We start from the raw sequence: 12,992 nt of genomic DNA on the forward strand, positions 1-12,992 counted from the left end.
TAGGGAAAATAAGTGAGAGGTTTTAAATCGGGGTTTGCCTGACTTGAATGAATCTGCACTAAAGCAAATTTTGGGGGAGAGTGTGTTCTGGATAGTCCCATTAGAGTTCACCAGAACATGTGTCTGTATAGACAGGCAAATGCATGCCTACAACAATTCAATACTAGAAACAAAGCTTGCTGTAGATCAAGCGCTTCTAGTGTTGAATTGTTGTAGGCATGCATTTGCCTGTACATACAGATGCTTGTTACTATCTTGCATTAAAGAAAGCATGACAAATTAGTAAAGGGCATTTAGTATAAAATAGGATACTGGAGTAATACCTCTTTGGTAAAAACTAATCAGCTATATAGAACTTAGTGTGGGTTGATTTAAGTGACAGGTAGAAATCCAGACCTAAATCTTCATGTTCCCTAGAGAAACTAATTCCTGTTGTTGATGTTGCCATTGAAACAGTGATTTCAAAGGAGATACAGTTACCATATAGGATTGATTCCATTTTCTGCATAAGGCAAGTATCTGCTGGTATCCTCCTAAGGAAACTTGAACATTTAGGTCAATGGATTTTTAACTTTAAATGTAGGGGGGGAGAGGGGACAGACTGTGGCTAGTAAATATTAGCTGCAGATACATCAAACCTTGTTTCACTAGCAGAGTTGCAGTCTATTGCAGAACTTAATTTCAACTCTAACTGAAACTCAGTGTTTTGATACACCTATGTGCCTTAAACAGCCACAAAACCTTCTTTGGTGCCTCTCTGAAATGCCTAAATATATTTAACTTTGGCTTCATGCTGTTTAGTTTTTCAGAATAAGCATATCTTGCTAATCCAAGTGAATTCTTTCCTGGCTCTGAATGTCTGTTCAACTTCAGTGTAAATGACAAGCATGTATACTTTCAGCATTATGGAAGTTGTTACACAGAAAAAAGATTTTAGGGAGTTATGACTGAACTCAGCCTCCCCGGGTAGTCTGGAAACACTTTCTACTTTAGAAATTGTAATTGTTCTTGCCTTTGACATATTCAAGATTCGAACAAGATCGTTGCATAGCATACTACCTCAGTTTAGTAGCTGGAGGGCTCCTGGACTTAAAAATAAATAAGCTAAAAAAATTTACATAATAGAGCCAACTGGTTTTAAAACACCACTGTTGTGCCTTTAGAGGAATAAATTTTGCAGTGTGACAAAATTAACTAGTCTATTGAAGACCTCTCTATTTAATACTAGATACTCATATGTAATTGACCTTCAAAACTAGTCTTAATGTGTTTCAATTTCCATAACTAGCTTCAAATTTCTTTAGGTGATCTTAAATAGTCTTGTGTATCTTACTGTGCCTCCTGCCTCCCACATCAAAGAAGGGCCATGTACAAATGCTGTTTAAATCCTTGGTATTTAAATCCATATTGCTCGCAGGCAAGATGCAGTCTCGGCTGTTCAGAGCTCCTCACTGTAGTTTGATATGCAGATGGCTCGGTGTCCTCTTCCTGCATGTGTTTGTAGGACCCTTTTTAAGACTACCTTTCTTTGCTTGCCTTTTATTTTAGTTGTGGAGTCCCATCTCCAGGTCTTAAGTGCAACCTGCAGATGGAAAGTAGTATTTTGTCATTTACACTTCCTGCTTCTGAAAGTAACTGTGACTTTCCATGGGTGGAACAAGATGGGAATAAACAACTGTCTTAATATTTGGAAGATACTGAAGTGATTTAACTATAGGAGAAAAGGTATTTGCTCTTCCTGCTTTTTCTCCTAGGTTTAGTGAACTGAATCACCTGACCAAAGAAAGGATGTCAAATAGCAGGTTTCTTGGAGGCAGCGTGCTGGTAGATTAGCCAAACCAGTTTGTCCCTTGTGATCTAAATATAGGAAGCCTCCTTAACTGGGGAAGGCATCCGAGTTCTGTGTGTGTCTTAATACATATTGGGAGCCTAAGCACTTCACTGCTGTGCCCAGCTGAAGGGCAATGCTAGTGTGAGTCTTCTCTCCCTCTGTAGAAAACTTGACTAGCAACAGAGCATACCGCTGAAAGTTTGGAGAAGTTGAAACTGGAAGCGGATTGATGCAATAACCTGTTTGTTCTAGTCTGGAAGGGATTAGCTGCTCAAATGTAAGGAAGGCAGTAACCTGTCCTGGTAAATCATGTGTCTGGCTTTAAACTGGAACTTGCTGTCTAAATAGGAGCTAGCAGAAAATTCCTTATACTCACTTAAGCTGCTGGTGTTTCCTTACCCAGCTCTTGCTGGTCTCCTTATCATGCAGAAGCACACATGGTTTTATCTCTTCATAATTTGACTTTTGCCTTACAGTATTTACACATATTAAGTGGCTGGCTGAACAGTGAGTGCTGTTGATGTCTTGGCAGTCTTGCGGATGATGCCCAAACAAGTATTTGGACTGCTCTCTAGAAAACAGCTGTTTGATCCTAGAAAAGCTAGCCTGATCCTTGATTTAACTGCTGAAATGTGACATTTAGGTGGTCAGTTCATAAAAAGGGGTCTCTTGTGACTAAATAAAGCTGTCTCTCTACCTAGGTCAGCTCTTTCAATATGATTACTTGATTCAGTTGTGACCAGGATTGTTTTGCATGTACTAATAAAGAAATACCTGAACTCAACGTTTTTCTTGTATTGAATTACTATTATTGAATTACTATTTTATACTGTAAATCACTTACTATTTTATACTGTAAATAAACAGTAGTACTAATGCTGTGATCAAACATACTTATCCCTTGCCATGGTTGGTTGGAAGAGACTAGCTCTTCATGCCTGAGTTTGCGGATGCTGGCAGAAATATCATTGCTGTGTATTATACCTAAAGACACCTTCAGTTCCTGTTGGTGCAGGATACAGTTGTATGCTTAATAGCTCTAATGCAGATCAGGGCTTTTTGAGGGTAATTGGTATTTGAACTGTAAACTCTGCCATTTAAACTTAGCCTACTTAATGCTTTGAGAAATAAATATGTAGGTAGTTGAAGAGATAAGCAAGCTGATTGACTAGTTCTGTAAAGAAAATGTCACTTCTGCAGGTGTTGAAGTGATTCTTAAGCTGCCTCAAATTCTTTAAATTCTAAATGTCATGCAGTTGCTTTCAGGCTATGCTTTTTATCAGCATCTGCTCTGGCAGCAAACAACATAGGCAACACTGTAGAGTAGTGGTTCCATAATCTGACTTCTTTCTGGATTAGTTTTGTCTCACATCTAGAGTTGGATTATGTCATGCAGAGTCTGAAATGTCAGAGTTAGTGTAAGATAAGGAAGGGGGGAGCGTTTTGTTGGGGAGGAGTATTGGAGCAGTACCCTTTCCTGATGGCTCACCATGTTTCAGGGAATGCAAACGTAGTCTATTTTAAAGCAAAAACACCTGAAGTGTCACATTAAAAAAGCATTTGTGGAGTGTGCTACAATTTTACCAAGAGCTAGTGTTAGGCCATTTGAAATTATTAACTTTCACACTTGTGTAAGGTAGTCCAGTGTAAGTCATTGAACACTGAGCCTCTCAAATGGCCTTCTCTTCCTAGATGAAGGCAGTGAAGGTGGATGTGCATCTTACCCAAATGGCCTCCTTGACAGAACAGGTTTCTTCAATGCAATTTAAGAATTAATGGATTAAAACTAGTCCAGAATTGCATTGTGCAAGGTGTGCAATAAAAGAAAGTCATGTCTCGTTATAGGCCTCGATAACAGAAAACAGACTTTTCTGTGTCCTGCCTGTTCCTAGCTGTGTAGCTGATCAGTGCTGTTGCTCTGAGCCTCTGTGGGGGGCTGAGCTTCCTGTTATGGACACCTTATAATAACTTAACCTACTTGAATGCATTGAGAAATAAATGTTTATTCATAGCAGGTACTTGGTACTTCAATAACGTTGTCTTATGACAAAATCATTGAGTGGTGTTTTGTTAAAGAGGTTTTAAAAGCTTTGTGCCAGACAAAGTATGGTGAAAATGAGGTCAACTTACACACTTAGGAGCTAATAGCTGTAACTGCATTTATGTTGTCCTGAAGTAGTTCAATGGGGAAAAAAAAACCTCGTGGGAGTATAACTTGAAACTCTGATGGAGTCTTCAGATTGTAATTGCTTCTTAGTTCTCCCTATTTTCAAAACTTTCTTTTATTTACTTGTAGATCTCTCTAGCGTTGCATAGACTGTCAATAAAATACAACACGTAAGGAGCCTGTCCTGATGGGCGTTGTGTAACGCCGCTCCCCTAGAGCAGCAGCTGCCTCTGTGCCAGTACTCATTCGGTTAACAGAACGGACTGATGTAAAGCAAAATGCTACTGGAGGAGGGAAGGGGGATGAATAGGAGTTTTGGGAGGATGAGTAAAACCTTTGAGGCTTTGATTAACAACCTCTTTATCTCTGTCTGTTGCCTTTCTTCTAGAAAGGAAGGAATAAGTGAGGGGGTGTGACTCATGGCAAATGGGCTGTGAGGACCTTAGTGGAAAATGGGAAGTATGAGGAGCAAATGATTCCCTTCTTACTCTGATCTGCCATTTCAAATGGAAACTTTTGCTGCCCGGTCTCACTCTTGCTCCTTTGCTTTTTCTGTTTCATAACTTCAATCCAATATTGCCCTACTTTTCATGGCTCTTTGGTTACCTTTTGACATAATATCCCCTCCGCGGCACACTTGGTCACCTTTCTAGCTTAGAACCTGCACAGGTCTACTGAGTTTCCACCAGCTCAGGCCCTGGTCAGTGTTCCGTGTCCTGTCAGCTTTCAGATAAAACTACTGGATTCGCATCCCATCCTTGCAGATCTCTCCACAGTTCAGACTGATCTATGTAGCTTGTTGGTCCTCCTTGGTAGATGTTACTTGTCTGTCATGCACATAAAATTGAGGACTACAGGCTAATTGAAATAAAAGGAAAATGATAGAATGGGTTCTTAATTTGAGCTGTAAACTTCCAGTGGTTCATCAGAAGATGTCTGATGGGTAAATTGTATCCTGGCTTATGTATGAACAATTGCAGCATTTTGATCTCAGGGTTTTATCCAAATGAAAAAGGAATTCAAAGAAAAGAAAACCTAAAATCTTGTAAGGAAAAAGTGTCATTTTCTTCAGATTTTGGTTTCAAGCTTGCTGTGGTCTTTTGACCGGGGTTGTTTTGAGATCGGTGAAGGAGCATACTGATACATAATCTTTTATTCAGAAACACTTTCCTAAAAAACCTCTTTATTTATTGGAATAATTAATACTATAGTCCCACTTAGAGTTCCACTGATTTGTATTCTTTACATCAATTATGGAAAAATGGACCTTTCTTAATGCAAGATTAAATTTTTCTTTACTACCATTAGCTGTTAGCCCCAGTCTCAGCAGTTCTTGCCTACTGCATTCTTCTGCCATTTCAAGCTTTGCTTACTGTTTGAGATGTTTTTTGTTTTCGCTTTGAACTGTTGCTTCTGCATTTAATTTTTGGAGAGTGTAAGAGAAGTGATCTTTTTAACTAGTGTGCAAAGATAATCAGCTTAATCAAACTGCTTTAAAAACAGATTAATGCCTCTTCTGAGTGGGAAGATGAAGGAAACTAATATGCCTACCTATAAAGGGTTCCACGGGAAAATAAATTGCCTACTGTTGATGTATGACTCGGTGCAGTGACAGATGTTGACAAAACTTTTTTGATGCTTTGGACTCTTATAATTAATATTATTCTTCACTCATAGAAGCACGGGTAGAATTGAAAATGGAATAAGGTGGTTTCAAAATGCTCTTACGTAGGACACTTCCCGTCTGCGTTACGGGAAAGTGAGATATTTCGTATGGCTGTTGATCTCTGCTTATTCTGCCGTGCGTTTTGAGTATCAATGCGTATGCTTCATATTCAACTCCTTTCCAAGCTGGAAATTATGTAACTTAATCTGGGGAAGTGTATGATAGAGGAGAAGACACGTGGCAGTCGGGAAAATACCTCCTTGAATATCAACATTGCTCCTTCTCTGTGTACATGTTTGAAAACAGATTTCTATAAACCTTGCGCTACCCAGCCTCAGGAGGAACTGTATTCAGGGTAGCAGTCCCAGTGCTTGCATCCCCTCTGTGGTTTTTACCTCAGCCACAAGCTAACCGCATCACCCCCAGTGGTAGGTAGCTGATAGTAGTACTTTGTTCCTATTCCTTAGCACGCTAAGAATAGGGTAAAAATAGTTTTAGGGGAGAGCAAGCTAAAATCCACTAGGAGTTTATAGCAGTCTATAACCAATATGTGAGCTAAAGCTGGGCAGAAAGCGGCCAAACAAAAAGGTGGTGAAATGGTGTGATAACATGGTGCAAGAGGAGGTTCAGTCACTGCAGAGCTAGGTTATATGGGAACAGTAATATTGCGAAGTTAGAAATGTAAACAGAAATGGAGAACTCTTAATCAGAAGCTGCACTTGCGTAACATTAAGGTTGTGACATGGTGTGGCATAACCAATGCAGAAATGCCATATTTCAGCAAAGGGAGGAAAAAATACACCTTCAAAATAGTCAGTTACCAGAAGAAAGTTTCGTTTGGTTTTGTTTGTCTGCATCTTTATGAGGATAGCTTTGTCTGTGGCTAGGGAAAACTTGGATTTGTTTTTTTCCAAAGCTATTCTTCCCTTCTGTCATTTCACTTTATGCTTATCAAACCATACCTCTTCTCTTCTTGCTAGATACAACCTTTCAGCTAAGAAACTGAAGTGACTACTTTCCAATCTTCGGATTAAACAAACATGTTTATTAAAACTTCTCAAGAGTGTTTTTCCTAACTATTTGCCAATGATTTGTTTAAATAAATGTCAAGAAAAACATTGTCACAGACTCATGGTATAATTTAGATTGGAGGTCATGTAGTCTGACACCCTTGTAGGTGTTGTAGGGCCAACTTTGATGTTGGATCCGGTTGCTCGAGAGCTGGTCAGTTTTGGAATATCTCCAGGGATGGAGGTTCTACAGCTTGGAAACCTGTTGCAGTGCTCAACCATTACTCTGAATTTCCCCCCGCAATTATATTATTACATGTGTCTCGCTATTACAATGTGATTGATATATCATCCCACTACGCTACTCCTCCATAGCATCTTCCAAGAAAAAAACAATGGAGACAAGGCCTATGTGCTAGTTCAAGTGTTCACCTGATGCCTGAGTTCCCAAAATAGTCAACTGAGAAGCATCCTAAGAGGATGGCTCAAAGCAGAAGCTCAGTTTAAGTGTTCCTGTTCACGTTGCCTTAAGTACTGGAGCCCTATAGCAGAATGACTTCTTATGCATTTAAATTGGACAATGTTAATATGTCCTTCAGCACCTGTGCTTAAATTTAAAAAAAGTCTAAATCAACCCAGCTATGAGAATGTGACAGCGTAATAAGAAAGACGGCACAAAGCCGATTCCCTTACTAGGCACGTAGTAAGGATTTACTGAAAGAAACGGTCCTGTTCCCTTTTCCATCTTCTACCCTTTGCTTTCCTAACGGTGCTGAATATATTCTCTGTGGATCAAACAGAAGAGCTGATGCAAAGGCAATGGTGGGAGTACACGGTGGGGGGGAGGCTGCCTCACCCTCCTCAGGGGCAGCAGACTTAAATGTGCTTAGCTGTATTAATTAAACAGTTATACGCCAGTACTTGGGATTGCGCCTCCCTTAAGTAATTACTGGTTTTGAGATGGTAGTAGACTTGATAGCGATGTTTCTTCTTACAGTCAGCTTTTTTTTTTTTATTTTGGCACAAGTTGTTGAGTAAGGAAGTGATAACATTTGAGGTGCTTATCTGTGACTAGCAGGCTTGCAAGAGGAATGCTGATGAGCGTGTCATGAAGTGTTTTCTGAATACTGGCAGGAATAAAGCGGAATTATTAATGCTTATATTGGAACATTTTTCTCCTGTTTTGAAACTTCTCTATAAAACTCTTGAAATTCAGTGGCTTCTTCCAAACCTCATTAAATTCAATAAAAAGCTTGTTGCAGATTTTGTGAAGGTTTTTTTTTCTTGGACCTAAACCACACAAAATAAGTCTACCTCCTGCTACCCTAAATGTGTATCTTGCCTTTTTAAAAGCAAGGACGCAGCCAGAAAACTCTCTGAAGAGTCATTCTAGAGTTGCGTAGGCTGCCTTCACAGAGTTTGTTTGTTTGTTTGTTTGTTTAATAAACTTGCTAAGTATTCCCGTCAAAGGTGACTTTGTACAACTAAGCAGCTGTGAAGTTGAACTTGTTGCATGATCAAGCTGGTACCGCAAAGTAAAACTCCGTCCTTTCTGCTTTGCGTGCCATGTTTAATTACCAACCCATAAAGCTATTGGGAGTGGCATTTGGCTTGTTGGTTGAGAGATATTTTAAAATAAAAAAAAAGTTGACCTCTGTTGCAGGTAACCAAATGTTGCTTTTAGAAACTATTTTATAAAATTGTAGTTCATGATGAGCTGAGGTTTTTAACAGTTGTGACCGTTCATAGGGTGTTTTCTGTTAAAGCGGAGCATCCTAATGTCACAGCTTTTTTAAATAATAGCTGAATGTAGATACGTATGAGATTCCCCTAAAGTATGTCCACTGTGTGAAATACTAGAATTTCTTTTGCTTGATGCATTTAAGTTTACTTTTTAAAGCACTTCTTTCTACTACGTCAGTCCTAAAATTATATATCCTTGTTTGTGTACTGAAAGTATTTTTTATTTTTTCCCTGTCATAAACCATAAACTAAAGGACACAACAAATGCAAAGTAGAGATTTATTTTTTTTAATGGACCAGAATGTGAAAATTATCACTAGTTGTGGCACATCAGAGTACAAGCAAACTATTTCTAGCAGCAGGATTATATGTTTATAGAAGTTAGACTTTCCAGGCACGTACACGTGCAGCATGCTCTTGGGATGGCTTCCAAGTTATTGTGAAGAGCAAATCTTCTGGTACATTGGGTACAAGGGAGTGATATTCCATCAGTTTGGCTGCTTGCATGCTTTAGGAATGGTTGGTTTTAGTCTGGAACTTCAATTTTAGTGTTTGGGTATTTTAGTAGAGAACTTTGTGTCCCGGCAGTCATTCAGATGCTATAGAAGACGTCTGTGAATACCTACTGAAGTGACTGCGTAGGAATGAAGCAAATCTGATATTTTCTCCATATAATTTTTTTGCCAAATACGTATTTGCAACCCAATACTTAAATGTATTTTTGAGGAAGTAATTGTTTGTACAGCACTTGGAAAGTCAAAAAGATAGGGCTTGGGAGGAATGGTATCATCTGAGCATTGCCGTTCACCTTGGCTTTTTTGCAGCTTTGTCCAAAAGTACTTAGGCAGTAACCACTGTTTGGAGGTCTTCATCTGCTTTCTTGGGGGGGGGGAAGCTAGTTTTAGCATAAAATTAAAAAACACTTTTGAAGATCAGTACAAAACCAGTTAGATCTTCTATAAAAGAGCTCTCCTGTAGCTTGTATTGCTAGGTAATTCCCCCCCCCGCCCCGCTTCTGTGTACCAAAGAAGTTTAAAAAAAATTTGAATTGCTTTGCGGCCACAATTTCTGGACTGTTCCTTACCAGAAAAGAGGCCTTAACCAGCACACGTGTCCCCATCAGAATCCGATCGTTGAATTCCCTCTTTGGGCATATTAAGATCTCGGTAGTTACAACTTACACAGTAGTTAGTACTTTTTACTTCTCTTCTTTAATTAAGACTAACATAACAGTTGAGTTTCTTGTATAAGTTGCTAGCTATTTACGAAGTGGGTTTTTTTTAAATGAAGGTTCATGTTTTAAAGTACTGTCTTTTTATTTGCAGTTGCCAATGTGAAGTATTGGAAGAGTATTGTTTGAAACTTTCTGGGACAAAGAGGACTGTTTTATTATCTCTCATTCTTTGGTAAGCTACTTGTATTGTTTTGGTAAGACGAGCTACCTGATGAAGGTGGATTCTACGGTTACCATTGATTACTCTCTTAATTAAATGAAGTGTTTTCCAAGATGTTAGACAAAAATCAGTATTTTACCGAGTTGGAATTTTACAACCTTTAATTATAAAAAAAAAAAAGACTTCTGATTCTTAGTTGTACACAGTCTTCAAACATGAGTCTTTGTCTATCCTGCTCTTATTCCTGAGTAATATGCAAATGCCCATGTTGTTAGCTACTTCCCCAGTAAATACTTTTGAAAGCTATTCAGTTACTTCTACATGTGGTGCCAGGAAAGAGGGGAAATCTTGCTGTCAGGGATTGAAATGTGGGAAACTAAGTGTTTATTCTTATCTCAGAATAATTTCCTTCCACCTGTGAAAAGGGAAGAAGTGTTTTCAGTTTGTAACATAAGCGTCTTTTGCTAAAGCTAGATCGCGTTCTTGAATATTTCATTCTCAAATTTTCTAAGGCTTCTTTGCCAAAGCCTTTGGATTCCTATCTAAAACTTACAGGGCAACTGTGACACAGCGTTTAAATAGCTATGTTTTGAGGCTGAGGGTCAACTCAGTCTGATTTTGATGCTAAAGTAAATGGAATTCAGGATCTGGACAGGGAAGGCAGGGGAACAAGGTGAAATGCTTGGGTACTTCCTTTTTCCTGTTTTTCCCTCCAGTTTTTCTTTTCCCTTGCTATAAGTCCAACTACATTTAAATATATGTGAATTATATAATCTTTTTTGTTTAGAATCACTGGCAAACAGATGTTTATTGCTAGTCTTAATTATGTACATAATTTAGACCAGAAGGCACATCTGAAATGAAAGGTAATTAAGATGTTCCCGTACTGGCTGAACAGAATCTGAGGTTACAACCTTTAGTAATCATTCTGTCCTTTCAAGCAGAACATAAGGATGGAGAATTAACAAGACTAACCTCTTTTTTGGTGTAATTTAATATACGTGAAACCACAGTTGAAAGGGCAGCACAGTAAATTGATAACATAACCTTTTTTGGCCTCAGTCCTGACAAAAAATACTATTGCTAACAACAAAAACAAGTTTCACTACACTATGTATAAGCTACCTACTGTATATACGTGATCCTATTTATAAGCGGGAGCCTGAATTTGAGGGTGCTTTTTATGAAAATGTTTTCTTGGTCAGTTATTATCTAAGCTGCATTTGAACATTTCCATTTCATTTCTGGGAGAAGGTTTTTACTGTCATGGACGAGCTGATTATTTGCCAGCTGCAGTTAAACAAAACGAGGAATCGGATTCCATTCTGCAACTAATCAAAAAAAATGGTATGGGTCAACTTGAGAATAGATTTCTTCAGCCCGTTTGTGCTAGTCTCCCTTTGTATCAAGCTGTCCTTCAGAGTAGCACGGTGTGTTAATTATCATGGGTAAAATTCAACAGGGGTGGCTTGTTGGAGTTGACAAGATGAAGAATGTTCTTGTTCTCACTGCTAAGGCAGTGCTCTTAAAAGTGAGGGTCAGAAATCCCTGTACTAGGTGTCACACAAGCACTGCGATCCTTTTTCTATTCACATGACTAACCTGGAAGAGTTTGCTAAAGGTATGGATGGAAATGGATTAGAAAGCTTTGGTACAGAAAGCAATGGAGATCGAAAGTGTGGTTTCAGAGTTAATTCACACAGTCTCAGTATGGGCTGCTGCTGAGAATAGTGTGTGGTCCCCGTCCCTGGTCCCAGTGGTGTGTTTCCTTTCCCTTGGGCTCAGTCCAGTGATCGTGAGATCATGAAGGGAGTGGGATCATCTTGTTGACATGATGGGAAATGAATTATTTCTTACGGTATATTCACTGTCCATCAGATCAGTGAACTTCATTCTAACAATTCAATGTTTCTTGCTACTCTTGCCAGCAATTTTTAGAAGTACTTTTGTGTTGTGGCGGTTAAGTTGATGAAGTATTTCTCTAATACCTAGAAGCAGTGTGAGCATGCAAACTACTTGTTTTAGAACCAGTCTTATAAGTTCTTGTACCGTTTATCTTCGCAACATCACAGTTTATATCTGATAATCCTGATTAAAACTGAAACCGCCATATTTTTTCACACAGCTTTCCCAAAATTCACCTTAGAAAGGAAGATTCTCAGATTCATGTGAAAAGCCACAGCATTATAATAGAAGCTGTTTTGCAGCTGAATGCAGCAATTAGAATAAGAAACTTGTTCTGCAGTAATTTGGATAGTCTTTGCTGATGGTTTATGCTGGATTTTAGGTGCACAGCTGTAAGAAATTTTAAAAGACCTGATTTTCTAAGCTAATACTGTTTTTATTGATATGTAGATGGTTATATAGTAAGCTTTAAAAATATATCTAATCAATCTGAAGTATAAAAGAACAATTTTGTTACAGCACAGTGCCTAATATATTAAAACTTTTCATCAGTGATACTAAGCATGCTTTAGATTTGTAATAAAGCTCATCTTTTTAATTAGGTCGGTGTTTCTTTGATAATTGTGCTTGAAGTTGAAGGAATTTTCTGAAATAGCAAGGTATTTTTTATATTCAGAAGGCTTTACTATTAATGTTTAAAGCTTTGTTCAAGTTGTACATAAATTGTCTAGATGAATTGATCTGGAGATGTTTGGTCTTAATGACTTTAAGCGGCTGCTATTCTGGAAGAGCAGAATTGGCAGTGGTGAAGAGGCAGTTGGTTGCAGAAGGCAGTCGTGCCAACAGCCTGCCTCCAGCAGCCTACAGGAACGGTAACGGAGGTGTCCTCATATAAATATGCCCTAACTCTTCATCGCTCTTCGGGCTGGCTGTAGACCTGATAGCTGCATGTGTAAGCTTATAATTGTTTTAAGGATGGAGAAGGAGATTTGTGTAAACCTTACAGTTTTTAAACCCATCTTCCCTTGAATCATTAGTCTTCATTATATCAGGATATACCGCAAGGTTAATCCAGTCTGTGCCTTTCTTGACGGATGAGCTGTAAGATAGAGGTTGGTTGGACAAATAAGCCTGTTGCTTAGCCAGCCATCATTTTAAATTTGATTGAGCAGGAGGCTCATTTTTTAAGCCTTGTACATCAAGGAGAATGGCACATCACGTAATCTGAAAAACGTACAGTGAGAACCAAAGGTTAGAAGCTGAAACCAGATGCATT

At 38.6% G+C, this 12,992-nt stretch overlaps 1 protein-coding gene across 1 annotated transcript in view; it reads left to right on the top strand.

The window, feature by feature from the left end:
• Window positions 1-12,992, top strand: part of MTMR3 (myotubularin related protein 3) — an 82,344-nt gene that overhangs the window by 22,028 nt on the left and 47,324 nt on the right. Inside the window, exon 2 of the mRNA XM_009332031.1 lies at window positions 9,743-9,823. The gene's annotated coding sequence lies outside the window, so the exon portion shown is untranslated. The remainder of the gene's footprint in view (window positions 1-9,742; window positions 9,824-12,992) is intronic.

Source organism: Pygoscelis adeliae, unplaced genomic scaffold (assembly GCF_000699105.1).
Source record: "Pygoscelis adeliae isolate BGI_AS28 unplaced genomic scaffold, ASM69910v1 Scaffold659, whole genome shotgun sequence".
NCBI classification, from domain to species: Eukaryota; Metazoa; Chordata; class Aves; order Sphenisciformes; family Spheniscidae; genus Pygoscelis; species Pygoscelis adeliae.